This window comes from Euphorbia lathyris, chromosome 7, assembly GCF_963576675.1.
Source record: "Euphorbia lathyris chromosome 7, ddEupLath1.1, whole genome shotgun sequence".
NCBI lineage: Eukaryota > Viridiplantae > Streptophyta > Magnoliopsida > Malpighiales > Euphorbiaceae > Euphorbia > Euphorbia lathyris.
Window position 1 is genome coordinate 46,387,632 of NC_088916.1, and position 13,006 is coordinate 46,400,637.

General features: G+C 38.2%; 1 long non-coding RNA gene across 5 annotated transcripts; it reads left to right on the forward strand.

The window, feature by feature from the left end:
• The first annotated feature begins 5,551 nt into the window (after positions 1-5,551).
• On the forward strand, positions 5,552-12,054 carry LOC136201161 (uncharacterized). 5 transcript variants are annotated; one of them, XR_010673705.1, is made up of 9 exons: positions 5,552-5,991; positions 6,528-6,672; positions 6,738-6,968; positions 8,314-8,549; positions 10,037-10,128; positions 10,286-10,446; positions 10,549-10,791; positions 11,033-11,623; positions 11,705-12,054. It is a non-coding gene; the product is annotated as an uncharacterized lncRNA (long non-coding RNA). The 5 variants fall into 5 exon arrangements; XR_010673707.1 differs by lacking the exon at positions 10,037-10,128 and having other exon boundaries at positions 11,033-11,240; positions 11,549-11,623; XR_010673703.1 differs by lacking the exon at positions 10,037-10,128.
• Positions 12,055-13,006: the final 952 nt, after the last annotated feature.

Here is a 13,006-nt window from a genome sequence, read left to right on the forward strand (position 1 = left end):
TAAATATGAAATGTATATAAATGGAATACAACCAAGCCTAGTACATAGGAAGAGTACAAGCTAATTAGCATGTAAAAAGGGGAGAATCCGCCCTTGAAACTAGCTAACCGGACTCAAAGCCGTCTCCTAGGTCGTGGAGGTGGAACTCTCGAGCTTGGTGACGAATGGTGGAGCGGAACTTCGATGGAATGCCGGAACAACCGAACAAGCTCTCGAGGTGGAGAGTTTAGCTACAGAAACTGAATCTATACTACAACAAGTAACAAAACAAGTATAGTTTGCTCTCTAGTGTGTAATTATTTCTTCGTATCAAATGAAGTTCAAGAGCTTCCTATTTATAGACATCAAGCAAGGGCAAGTTTGTAATTTCAAAAAGCACAAGTATGGAGCAACATTATTTGGTGCAGAAATCCCATGATACGCCCCGCGTGAAGTGGTCTACGCCCCGCGTAAATGCCCATTCCGTCAGAAATCTCCTGCATGTGGACCAATTTGTTGTCTTGTTGTCTCAAGCACGCCCTGCGTAAAGGATTGTACGCCCCGCGTGTTTGAGTCTCTGAAGTTTTATTGCTTGAATTGGTGCTTTTACGCCGTGCGTAGCTGAAGTACGCCCCGCGTAAAAGAGTCTCTGAGTTTTTTTACGTTGAAGAACTGTCTTTTACGCCCCGCGTATGGAGAGTTGACTCCGGGAGACAATGCAGTCTGACTTTTAGGATTAGGCCAATTATTTCCGACATGTGTCATACGTCCCGCGTAGGGTGGCATACGCCCCGCGTATGCTGAGTCAGTTCCACATGGCGTCTGCGGATAAGGCAATCATTACCGACACCATGTTTCACGCCCCGCGTAGAGGATTTATACGCCCCGCGTATGGAATAGATTTTTGCTCCTTGCTCGTACCTGAAATACAAATCTTGCGAGCCGAGTTAGCTTGACGTTTTTATTTCCTAAACAAATCAAAAATACGAAAAATTAATTGAAAGTTCGAAATTTATTTTTATTTCTTTATTTTATCAAAACGCTTTATTTTTGTAATTAAACTTATTTATTTTATCCGAAATCAACCCGTAAATCACGCTAAAAGATAGGGGTAAAATACCCCTATCAAGAACCGGATGCTAATTGCAAAGAGGGTCAACTATCAGCTGCACCAGAAGTCACTAAACCTAATGTTCCTCTACATGATCTCGGTTCTTCACTTAACATACCATCGGTCGGGCCTGGTCAGGGGCCCCACTGCCCTCAATGATTGGCCTTAGTTGGAACTACCGGGGCCTCGGAAACCCTCGGGCAGTGTTAGCTCTTAAGGACTTGGTCCGTAGCTGTAGGCTGGATTTTATTTTTCTTGTCGAAACTTTTGTTCACTCACATCGTTTGAATGAAATAAAAAGTAATCTTGGTTATTGTGGTTGTTTTACTGTGGATTGTGTTGGAAGAAGTGGTGGTATTGCTGTTTTGTGGAAAGATAATGTTGATGTGTCGATCTCTAGCTCCTCTGTCAACCATATTGATATGGTTTTTCCCCTGATGATGCTCCTAGATGGTGCTGTACAGGCTTCTATGGAACCCCAGCAAGAGCTCAGCGGCAGACTACTTGGAATCTCCTCCGCTCACTAAAAAGAGTGTCCTCGCTCCCTTGGTGTGTGATTGGGGATTTCAATGACATCTTGGACCCAACGGAGAAGCATGGCACATATCCACACCCTAAATGGCTTCTTCATGGGTTTTGGGAAGCGGTAACAGATTGTGGTTTGGTTGATATTGATTTGAGTCGTTATGGGTTCATATGGGAGCGTGGGAGGGGAACGGAAGCCTTTGTTGAAGAGAGATTGGATCATTGTATGGTGACAGATAGCTGGCTCTAGCTCTTCCCTGAAGCTTCCCTCACATGTTTGGTCGCTACGGTTTCTGACCACCATCCGATACGTTTAAGCACGACTGACATGGTGCATGACTACAAGGGGTGGAAGTTTAAATTCGAGAATAGTTGGCTCCTTGAAGACGATTTTTAGCAATTTGTCGAAGACAACTAGCACGCGTTATAGGGGCTGTCACTGATGGAGAAAATTGGCATTTGCACTGATAGAATGGGAGGCTGGGGTAGAGAGTCCAGTCTGCATTTTCGTAGGGAGGCGGATATGGGCAGAAGAGATTTAATGTATGCCGTGAGAACTGATGGGGGGCTGAATAGAGTAGGAGTTCAGAATGCTCGGTGCAATTTGGAGGAGGTTCTTTCAAAAGAGGCCTATTATTGGGGGCAGTGCTCCAAGTCCTTTTGGCTTCGTCATACTCATAGGAACAACGCGTTCTTTCATACCAGTGCCACTGTGCGAAAACGATGCAACATAATTATCAGGCTGAGAGATGGGAGCGGGTTGTGGATTGAGGAAAATGGAGCCTTAAAGAGGCATGTCACTGAATACTTTGATGAGATCTTCGACGACAGCCTGAGCGAGACACACGTGTCTGTGGACTATATCAGTCAACAACTGAATAACCAAGGGACTGAAAGTCTGATACAACCGTTTACCGTTGAGGAATTTCGTGAGGCGGTCTTTGCTATGCATCTGTTAAAGTCTCTAGGCAGTGATGGCTTGAATCCCTGTTTCTTCCAGAAATTTTGGCACCTAATCGGAAATGACGTCTTTGCAGTTGGTAGTGCTTGGCTTGAATCAGGTACCTTACCCTTATCTGTTAACAATACTTTAATTGCACTAATTCCCAAAATTGGCAGCCCCACTAGTCTGATTAATTATAGACCCATCTCACTATGCAACGCCATCTACAAAATAGTGGCAAAAGTGCTGGCAAACCATCTAAAAATAGTATTATCTGAGATCATTGGTGAAGAGCAATCTGCTTTCGTTGCCAATCGCTCCATACTTGACAATGTACTGACGACTTTCGAAACGATCCACTATATGAAAAGAAAAACAAAAGGCAAAATGAGTTATGTGGCTCTTAAGGTCGACATTCATAAAGCCTATGATAAGGTTCACTGGTCTTTTCTGAGAGGGGTTATGGCACGAATGGGCTTTCTGGAGAAATGGATTGCATGGATGATGCAATGTGTTACCACGGTAAGATACAAAGTTCTCATTAATGGAACTGGATCACGCACCATCTTCCCAAAGTGTGGACTCAGGCAGGGCTGCCCTCTCTCCCCATACCTGTTCGTATTATGTGCGAAGGGATTATCTCAGTTGGTTAAAAGGGTAAAAGAAAGAGGCGCACTACACGGAATTAGAGTGTGTACTGGGGCTCCTACCATCTCCCATCTTTTGTTTGCAGATGACATTATGTTTTTCTTCCGGGCTGAGGTAAGAGAATGTCGAGCTATCCAGACCATCATGACAACCTTCGCCAATGATTCAGGTCTTCATGTAAATTTTCATAAATTTGGCCTATTTTTCAGCAGCAACACAAGGAAGCTGTGCGAAATGAAATTAGGAATCTTCTTGCAGTCTATTCACCATTTAATACAGGGAGATATCTAGGACTCCCGTCTTTGATTGGCAGAAATAAAAGGGTTGTATTTAGCTTCCTCAAAACACGAGTATGGCAATGGGTCACTGGGTGGAGCGAGAAAATGTTATCTCAAGCAGGGAGGGAAGTGTTGCTGAAGTCAGTAGTACATGCTATTCCATCCTATTGCATGAGTGTGTTCCTACTTCCATCTTCGCTCTGTGATGAATTCCAAAGATTCATGAATTCTTTCTGGTGGGGTTCTAAGTTAGGGGGCAGGCGCAAGATTCATTGGGCCTCGTGGGAAAAACTCAGTGTTCGAAAAGAGAGTGGTGGAATGGGTTTCTGGCAATTACAGTCTTTTAATATTGCTATGCTTGGAAAGCATGTGTGGAATCTCGTGGATAAACCTGATGCTCTAGCAAGTAAAATTAGGATCTAACCCAAGCTTGACATGGAGGGGCATTTGGAACGCAATTGACCAGCTATCACAAGGTTTCCGGTGGCGTATTGGCGACGGTGAATCTGTCCGGATTTGGAAAGACCCTTGGATCCCGAATGAGTCCTCTCGGGCTACTGCGCTTACCTCCTTTGCATCTACGCTACACACTGTTTGCCAACTTTGGGTGTCGGGCACTTGCTATTGGAACATCCCCTTTCTCCGTCATTAGTTCATCACCTCTAATGTGACCAGTATTTTATGGCTCCTAGGGGGACACAAATCGCGGCCGAACAAAATGTATTGGCACCTGGATAGGAAGGGCACCTACAGCGTGCGCTCGGGATACCGTCTAGTTGCAAACCATACGACGAGGACTGAGGAACATGGTCTTGACACGCCTACTTGGAAACACCTATGGAAGTTGAACCTCCCCCCTCGGGTGCGCCTATTCGTATGGAAAATGTGTAAAGATTATCTTCCTCTTCGGGAAAGACTTGCGCCGAAGGGTATGGATGTAGAAAATACATACGTGTTGTGCGGGCAGTATGGAGAGCATGCTCTACATCTATTCCTTGACTATGAATTTGCGAAAACTTGCTAGACTCGTGCTGCTCTCCCATTGGCAGTTGTGCCGGTGGATTCTATAAGTACCTGGGTCAAAGAGCTATTGAAAAATAATGAACTGGTCATAGCAGAGAGGGCTTGTATGGTACTTTGGGCAATTTGGTGATACTGTAACGACAAACTTTGGAAGAACCCGACCCTGACAGCAGCGATGTGCGTCGACATGGCCTTTGGATTTCTGGACCAACACCAAACATGCCAGTAGAGGCGTGGTAGAGTGACCAGCACTGTACAGACCTGCCACTGGGTCTGTCCATCGGAAAACACAGTGAAACTGAACTTGGATGCGGCCTCCTTTCTCGATATAGCCTCCACGGGCTGCGGTGCGGTGCTGAGAGATGATAGGGGTAAGGTGCAGGGAAGCTTCTCTACTGTTGTCCCTGAGCTGGGTGATGCAGCAATGGCCGAAGCAATGAGCTTGAAGGAGGCCCTATCGTGGCTTCAGACCCAGAATACCCGAGGAGCCGCTGTCGAAATGGATGCGCTGGTGATAGCAATATGTTTAATCAGGCAGGCAACTGTCATAGCGTCCTAGGTGCTATCATTAGTGATTGTAAGGTAATTGGTCTTAGTATAGATGTAACAAGCATCACCTATGTGTCTAGGCAAGCAAATCAGGTTGCCCATAGCTTAGCTCGGGCGTCCCGTTTTCACGCTAGCCCTTCCTACTGGCCTACTGGCCCGCCTGCGTGCTGGCCTTTAGTGTCTCATGATGTAATGCAGTCATTTTCACTACAAGAAAATTGAGTATTAACGAGAAAAAATTAATGAGAATAAAACAAATTCTCGTTAAAAGCATAATTTCAATAATTTTAATGAGAATAAATTATATATTTTATTATTAATCACAAAACAATTTATTTATTGAATTTATTTTTATCTTATTCTCATTACTACATGTGACTTAACAATTTAGATTTGTTATTTTTTAATATTCTCACTATTTTATTTAACTATAATATTAATAATACACTTTATTCTCGTTATTTTATTACCCAAAATTTTGAGTTACCGCCCAATCATCCCTCCAATTTTTTCCCCAAATCTTAATAATCCCTCCAAAAATTTTCCCAAAACTTAAACTTCAAATTCTCGATTCTAAATTAATTTCAAAGCAGAGCGAGACACCCATGATTCTGCGACCTAAGCACATGGGCAACTCCATCTATGTCTTGCGCAACCTCTGACCTAAATGAGTAGGATGGAATCTTAAACCTCAAATTCCCAATTCTAAATTCATTCTGAAGTTGAGCGAGACACCCATGGATTCTGCGACCTAAGACACCTCCGCACCTCAATCCATGTCTTATGCGACCTCAATTCATACTGACCTAAATCAGTAATCGTCTCTTCCAACCTGAATCGTTAATAGTCTTGGAAATTTTCTTTGACCCAGAAAGCCTGAATCTCTAATTTCCTGCGACCTAAATCAGCAAGAAGTTTCTGCGACTCAACAACTAGTAAGCTCTTCTATTCAACCCTTCATCAATGTCTCTTTCTTAATTTTGATATTATCTAGTTCATGTAGTTTACTGCCATGAATCACCATTGTCAATATTGAAGTTTTGGTGGGTATACTTTGTGTACGCAATTTTCTGTAAGGTTTTTCCTTGTCATGTTTTGCATTGCTAGTGCGATTTCTCGAAAATGTTTCTGATAGATGGTAGAATCAATTGAGTTAAGAGTTCGTGTATGTTTTAGTATAGGTAGTGTTCTAGTATAGGTATGTGTAGAATCATTGTTGAACTACACATTTAGGGACCTTTCTAGGTTATTGGAAGCATTGACCTATGGTTCCTATATGATTTCTGAAATTCCAAGATGTTATCACGTATCTGTTAAACAACTAAAAAATGTTGGCTTTATTGTTTCAAAGTTTTATATGTTTTGATTTTTCCACCGACTAATTGTTATGCAGCAACTAGAATATCTTGGAGACTCTGTATTATTAGACTACCTAATCACAGTTTACTTGCATGATAATGATTTGTAACAGACCTTAGATCTGCATCTTTAAGCAATGACTGATATGCTCTACGTGCCTTTCGGAAAGGGCTGCATAAGCATATTGACAACTCAGTTACAGATTTGGAAAGGTTTTCTTCATCATCGGCTGGGACTTAGAGATATGTTTCCCCAAGGTCAGTCATGATTGTACTGAAGTTTGTTCATTCACGGTTTTGGAATTGATATAATGTTAATGCAGGCAGTGCATGGATTTACAGGGGGTCATGGCGGATCCGTTGATCCCCCGACTTGGGGATAAATAAAGAAAATGTATAGTTTTCAATGGGTTTTTTGTACCAAAAATAATTGTACTTTTTAACACATTTCGGCCATTGACCCTCCTGAGTGTTTTGTTCTGGCTCTGCCAATGACTACAACTGCTTGGAGATGTAATAGAATCTCCTGCAGGTGCTATATTTGTTGATTCCAGGTACGACAAAGAGGTTAAAATGGGACGTAAAGGGTCTGAAATGTGAAATTCGTTGATCTTAAACTGTTGTTATATTTTTTGCCACCTTGCACCTCACTAGCATTTCAAAATTTGAGGTATTAGCGCTGACACTGTGCGAGACAATGCACAAACATATAAAGATGTAATAAACAGAACAAACAGAGCATTTGTTTTTCATAATAAATTGATTCATTTATTATGTCAATACAGTAATTTTAGCTTAGCTAATGCAATAGATGAGCAATAATAGCAAGCATTATACATAACTTTTTAAAGAATTGAATGTTTTTCCGAATGAAGGTTGCATCGGGGAAGAGGATGGTGGTGGGTAATCAAAGTCATCTAAAAACAAATAAGCAAGTTGAATATCTTTCTTTGAAAAACTTGTCAATAGTTTGATTAACCACTACTTGAATCATACTTTATGATTGACGACTACTTGAATCAATAGCTAGCAAACTATTGTGTACATTGTGCATGTTGGTATGAGCTTTTCTTTTCTTGCTCAATGTTGTCAATATTGTTATTCCTAGCAAAATTTCATGGTCTTTTTGACTTGGTTTTTGTTTTTATAATTATGACAGCTTATGCTATGTGTTTGTCTATTCCATCTAATTTGATTATAGTAATACTTAGTGCTTCCGTTAGTATTTAGAACTACCAGCAATTGATTTAGGTTAATTGTCCCATGGATTCAGCCCATACAATTGATATTTTTGCCCAATTCTGCTTCTTTTCTGAATAGCAGTAGATTGTTTGATAAATATGCAAAACAACCACAATTATATACTTTTAATGCCAAAGTTATTATGATTAGACACAGTTTCACTATGAAAACATATAGATATAGAATTTCTTGGATGAATAATATTGTTTTTTGTTCTTAAAGCTACATCTTGTAGTGTAGCTTTCTTCGAATTGTTCCATTTTAGGCCTAATATATAGATAGCCTCTCCAAGTTAGCCATAAAATTCAATTGACTATGAACTTTGAAAATGACCGATTTAACTCCTTAAACTAGCTTAAGCAGACTTATTGGCCCACGAACTTGCTTAACGTGTTGCGCACTTCAACTTGTTAAAATCTGTACTTGCTTTGACACATAGGACTTAGATGGTTAATCATGTCACTTTAAGCAACTTCATGCTTGAGATTACTTGTTTGTTTTTGTATTTTCTTCTTTATGCTCAAGAAATCATTTCTATGTAGCATCTTAACATTGAATTTATATGTTGAACCATAAAAGGGTTTCAGAATCTTTTGTTTATTTGTCCACATAATTAATTGTCATACTGTCCTTCACCATTTTCATGTCACTGAACAGATTTTGAAGTAAAATAAGGGAGCGACAATGAACATGTGCATCAAGAGCAGGCAGAAGCTTAGCAGTTTTGATGGTGACTAAAACTACCGGGATTGGGTCGGATTTCCGGATGTTCTCCTTATGAAGGGTTCTAACGTCAAAGATTTGGGCTGTTATAGACTGGGTTCAGGGGATGTATCTTTTCCAGCAATACTGGCCAACTTGCAATCTACTTGGATTTCTGCCCCTCTTCGGTGGTATGGCCTCGTTTCCCCCACTTTGTGGGTTCCAATTTTGTTATTTAATTTAAACTTTAGGCTACACACAGAGATAATCAGGTGAAGTTTCTGAAGCTGAGCAGTTGCCCTGTCAATTTGGCCACATTATTACTTCATTTGCCACCACTCAAAATGTGACAAAAAGTTTTGGCTGCTAAATGATAAAAAGTGCAAGATTTGTAAAGTTTAGTTCTTTCTTTGTTACATTGGATAACAGATGGCTTGCCATAAGATTACAGTATGCAGCTGAGGTAATTGTGAATCAATTAAAGGAAAAGAAGGCTGGTAAATTGAGTCATAGAGGAATGGCCTTTTAAGATTTCAAAAGTTTAGTTCTTTAGTTGTTCCATCCCTATTTTCACAGGAATAAGCTACACCCTTGCTAATGCCATAGGCCAATTAGTCCCTGCCTTTACTTTCATACTTGATGTCATCTTCAAGTTTGCTTTCTCTTTCACAACACACATATAACCATGTTCTCAGAAGACTAATTTCCTTTTAATTGCCTAAAATACAAAACTGAACTGGCTTTTTTTAGGATGGAGAAGTTGACTTGAGAAGCTCAAGAAGGCAAGTTTAAAGTGGTAGGAACTTTGGTATCAATGTTAGGAGCATTAATTGTCATATTCTATAAAGGTCCTCTCGTAAGTAGCATAAGTTTTTGATAGATCAATTAGGATCATCCTCTTCCATGTTCTTGGCAGCAAAATATTCTTGGATTATTGGAGGCCTTTCATTACAATTTCTAGTTTATCTCTGTGTGTTTATTATTTTTCAGGCAATATGATATTTTAGATATATTTTTATTTTTGGTGATGTATTTAATTAGTGTGCAAAGGTGATTAATTGATTAAACTATATTTGAAGACAGCAATTCTTAAAGAGTACCCATCAGAGATGTTTATAGTTTCTTTCTATTGCCTATTTGGGACCATCCAATGTGCAGTGCTTCCTTAACACCAAAGAAGAACCTAAATGCTTGGAAATTAAAATCTGATATTGAGCTCAACTATGTCGTCTACTTGTATTACTAAGATATAAGTTAATCTAATAACATCTAGTATCTCGGGGTCTTGATTACAAAGAAATGAACTTAGAGTAGTTTAAGATCAGCTTTCTAAGGAAAACTTGGGGAAATCACCACATGAACTTTGAGATCAGCTTCCTAAACTATGCGATAATTGTTAGGTGCTAATATTTGTTCTTATTGCTTTGCCATAGGCAATTGGCTTTTTATACAAGACCAACATGTAAGAATGTTTAGCATATCTGTTTCATCTCAATTTTAGCTTCCATCTACATGTTCTTTCATTAATGAAAGATTGTACTGCCCATCTTTGAAATGTTAAATGGTATCTGCAGTTGGTGGCCTTCTCAATGGCACGTTTGGAAATGCAACAAAACTGATTATTGCAATTTATGCTCTAAAAAGTAATATGATAGTGTTGTCCAATTGTCATTACTAGGTTCAATTTTGTCAAACATGTTGCTGGTGTTTGGTTGTGCATTTGTTTGTGGCAAGCTTGTTCATCATCAAAAGTAATAGGTCTTTAAGAAGGTAATGATGATATCAAAGTGTTGTTTTCTTCCAACCGTTTAATGTTTCTCTAGCTCTTTATCTTATATTTTCTTCTATAACTAAACTAAGATCAAAATGCTTGTGAATTCTGGATTACCGTTGATGGCTGGATTACTGTTATTTCTCTCTTTCTCAGGCTCACATGGAAGCTAACTGGTATCATACTAGCTGACCCAGTTGATACATACATTGAACGAGAGAAACACTTGAGCAATTTGGCTTCCATCTCAGTGACCATTGCTTAAATAAAGTAGATGATGGAGTTGTTAATTTGGTAGAGCGCAACAAGAGGAGAAAGTGAGTAATCCCTATTCTGTTTACTTTAGGGGCGGTGATTTTGGGTTATTGTGTAAAATCATGTTAACTTAAAGATACGTGTGTGTTTCAAATTTGGAAAAGTTGTGGAAGGAGAGATAGAAAGATGCCAAGACATAGCTCAGGAAACAGGGATTCTAGTGGATCGAGTGTATAGTTTGGCTGCTTGGGGAATGGCAACTCAGCTAAGTAAAGATCAGGAGGAGAAAGGTGCAAAAGTAGTAATCCTTCATAGAGGGGAACTTTTGGCATGTTTGGCTTAGCATAGAGATACTTGTTAACAATCAGAATATCCCCAGAATCTGAATTTAGTTCCAAATTTATCAGGTATAGTTCACTTGCTATCCTTAATTCTTCTCCTATCCATATGCGCCATCAAAACCCCCTCCTTAATTCCTCACTTCTTCCAACCATTACACTCCATATTATTTCCCTTCTCTATTTTCTTCTAATCCTCATTCTCTTTGCTGGCATTGTGAGTATACTGATTGTCTGATTTCTCATTGCTTTTGATACTATACGATTGACTCTGTTTTTGCCATTTTTGTTTCCTTTTTTGTTCTTGTAGGAGGAGGAAGGAGAAGGCGATAACCTGAAATGGAGTCCACTAATACATCTTACGTCTCATCACCATAGGCTATACGCATAAGAGATCTCTTGGTTGTAGTTGATTAAGTGGTAATCTTTGTCTATAATGGTAGTCATATTGAGAGCTTTTTTGGAAGGCATATGGTACCAGATTGAGTTATTTTACCTGTTTAAGTTCCGTGGGTAAGGTAATTTTATAAGTTTCAAACACGTATCTCATTGGAGACTGTAGAATCTCTTATTGGCATCCCTCTGCTGCCCTGATGTAATTTGTATAAAATAAGGAGACTGTAGAATCTCTTATAGGCATCTCTCTCAATTTCTTCTTCATTTGGCTATTCATGAATTCTGCTACATGTCGCATTTATGCTATGACCTCTCTCTTGACATGCTGGAAGCATATGACCTTGACATGCTAGAAGTTCAACTTCTTCAATTAAAAATCTGCATAACTTCACTATGTTCTTTATTTTTTTTGTTCTTTTTATGCTTCCAGATCTCACAGAAGTTACATGAGCCATATATCAGTCAAGTAGCCTTGTTAGTTCTTCAGAGATCTGTTGATTTCATGGTTAGTCTCTCTTTGTGAACACAATTGTTTCATGGATCATGTTTTTTAGCTTTCTAATGCTTCTCTTTTTGTGCATCACAGGTATTTGGTTTGCACGAAAGGATTGTTGCAGACATAAGTGTATAATACATTGGCACCCTGATGCTGATTGTATTGATCCTCATTTTGCACGCATATGGATGGAAGTTCTTTCATGTGAATTTATTTTGTAAAGCAAATAGTGAACTGTCTCTATATCTTGGTGAAAAAGAACATGTTCAAGGTGGAGATTATTAATCTACAGTTTGCATTTTTTGAACAGATTATCCCATTTTCATCATAGAGATGAAAGTTATAGTAAATGAAATGTATTTTGTAAGGTAAATAGGAAATAGTCTTTATGTCTTGATGAAACTGACTTTGAAAGTCTTTTGAATATATGTTAACTTTTAGTGGCTTATTTATGATATTATACTATTATATAATCATTATAAACACTATTAATGAGGATACTAAGCATGATATAATAAGATTATTTTTTGACACTATTAATTATTTTTATGATGAAACTATTATTAAATAATAAGGATGTTTTTTTATTATTATAAACACTTTTAGTGAGGATAACTTTTATTATTAATATTAATTGTCATGAAAATTATATTAGTATAACAAGAAGATTTTTTATCACTATAAACATTTTGGTGAGAAGATTTTTAATCATTATAAATACTTTCATGAGATGATTTGATTATCACTAAAAATAATTTAATGAAGATATAATTATTCTCATTATATGTTAATGGCGAGAATAACGCTTCATTCTCGTTATTAGTTTTAGTAGCGAACCCCTGTAGTGAGGATAGCCATGAGAGTAATTATTCTCACTAAAATCGTTTTAGTGAGGATATTTAGACTTTTATTGAGGATTTGTCTTCTCGTTAAAAGCCTTTTTTTTGTAGTGTTTAATCAATGAATTTTCCCTTGATGATAAAAAAAAAAAAGTAATAAAAAATTTTAATTGCGGATTTTTACCTTCTTATTATTATTATTATTATTATTTATTTTTAATAATTCAAAAGCAAATTTTAATACTTATGATGAAACATAAAGAAAATGTAAAAAACTTTATTTCGAGCTAGGGTCGGTCCTAGACATAGATTAGGAATGCAGCTGTCCAGGGTCTAATGTCAAAAGGGGCCTAAATGTTTTTTACTATACGTATAGTACTTTTATTATTATTATTATAAATGTGATTATAATATCTAGGGTAAATAATTTATTAATCTCATACTTTTTACCTAACACACTGATTAGTCTTTCTATTTTGAAAAACATATTTTAAGGTCCCTATCTTTTGCCAATATTAACCCTTTGGTCCTTTTGTCTAGTTTTTTTAGACTC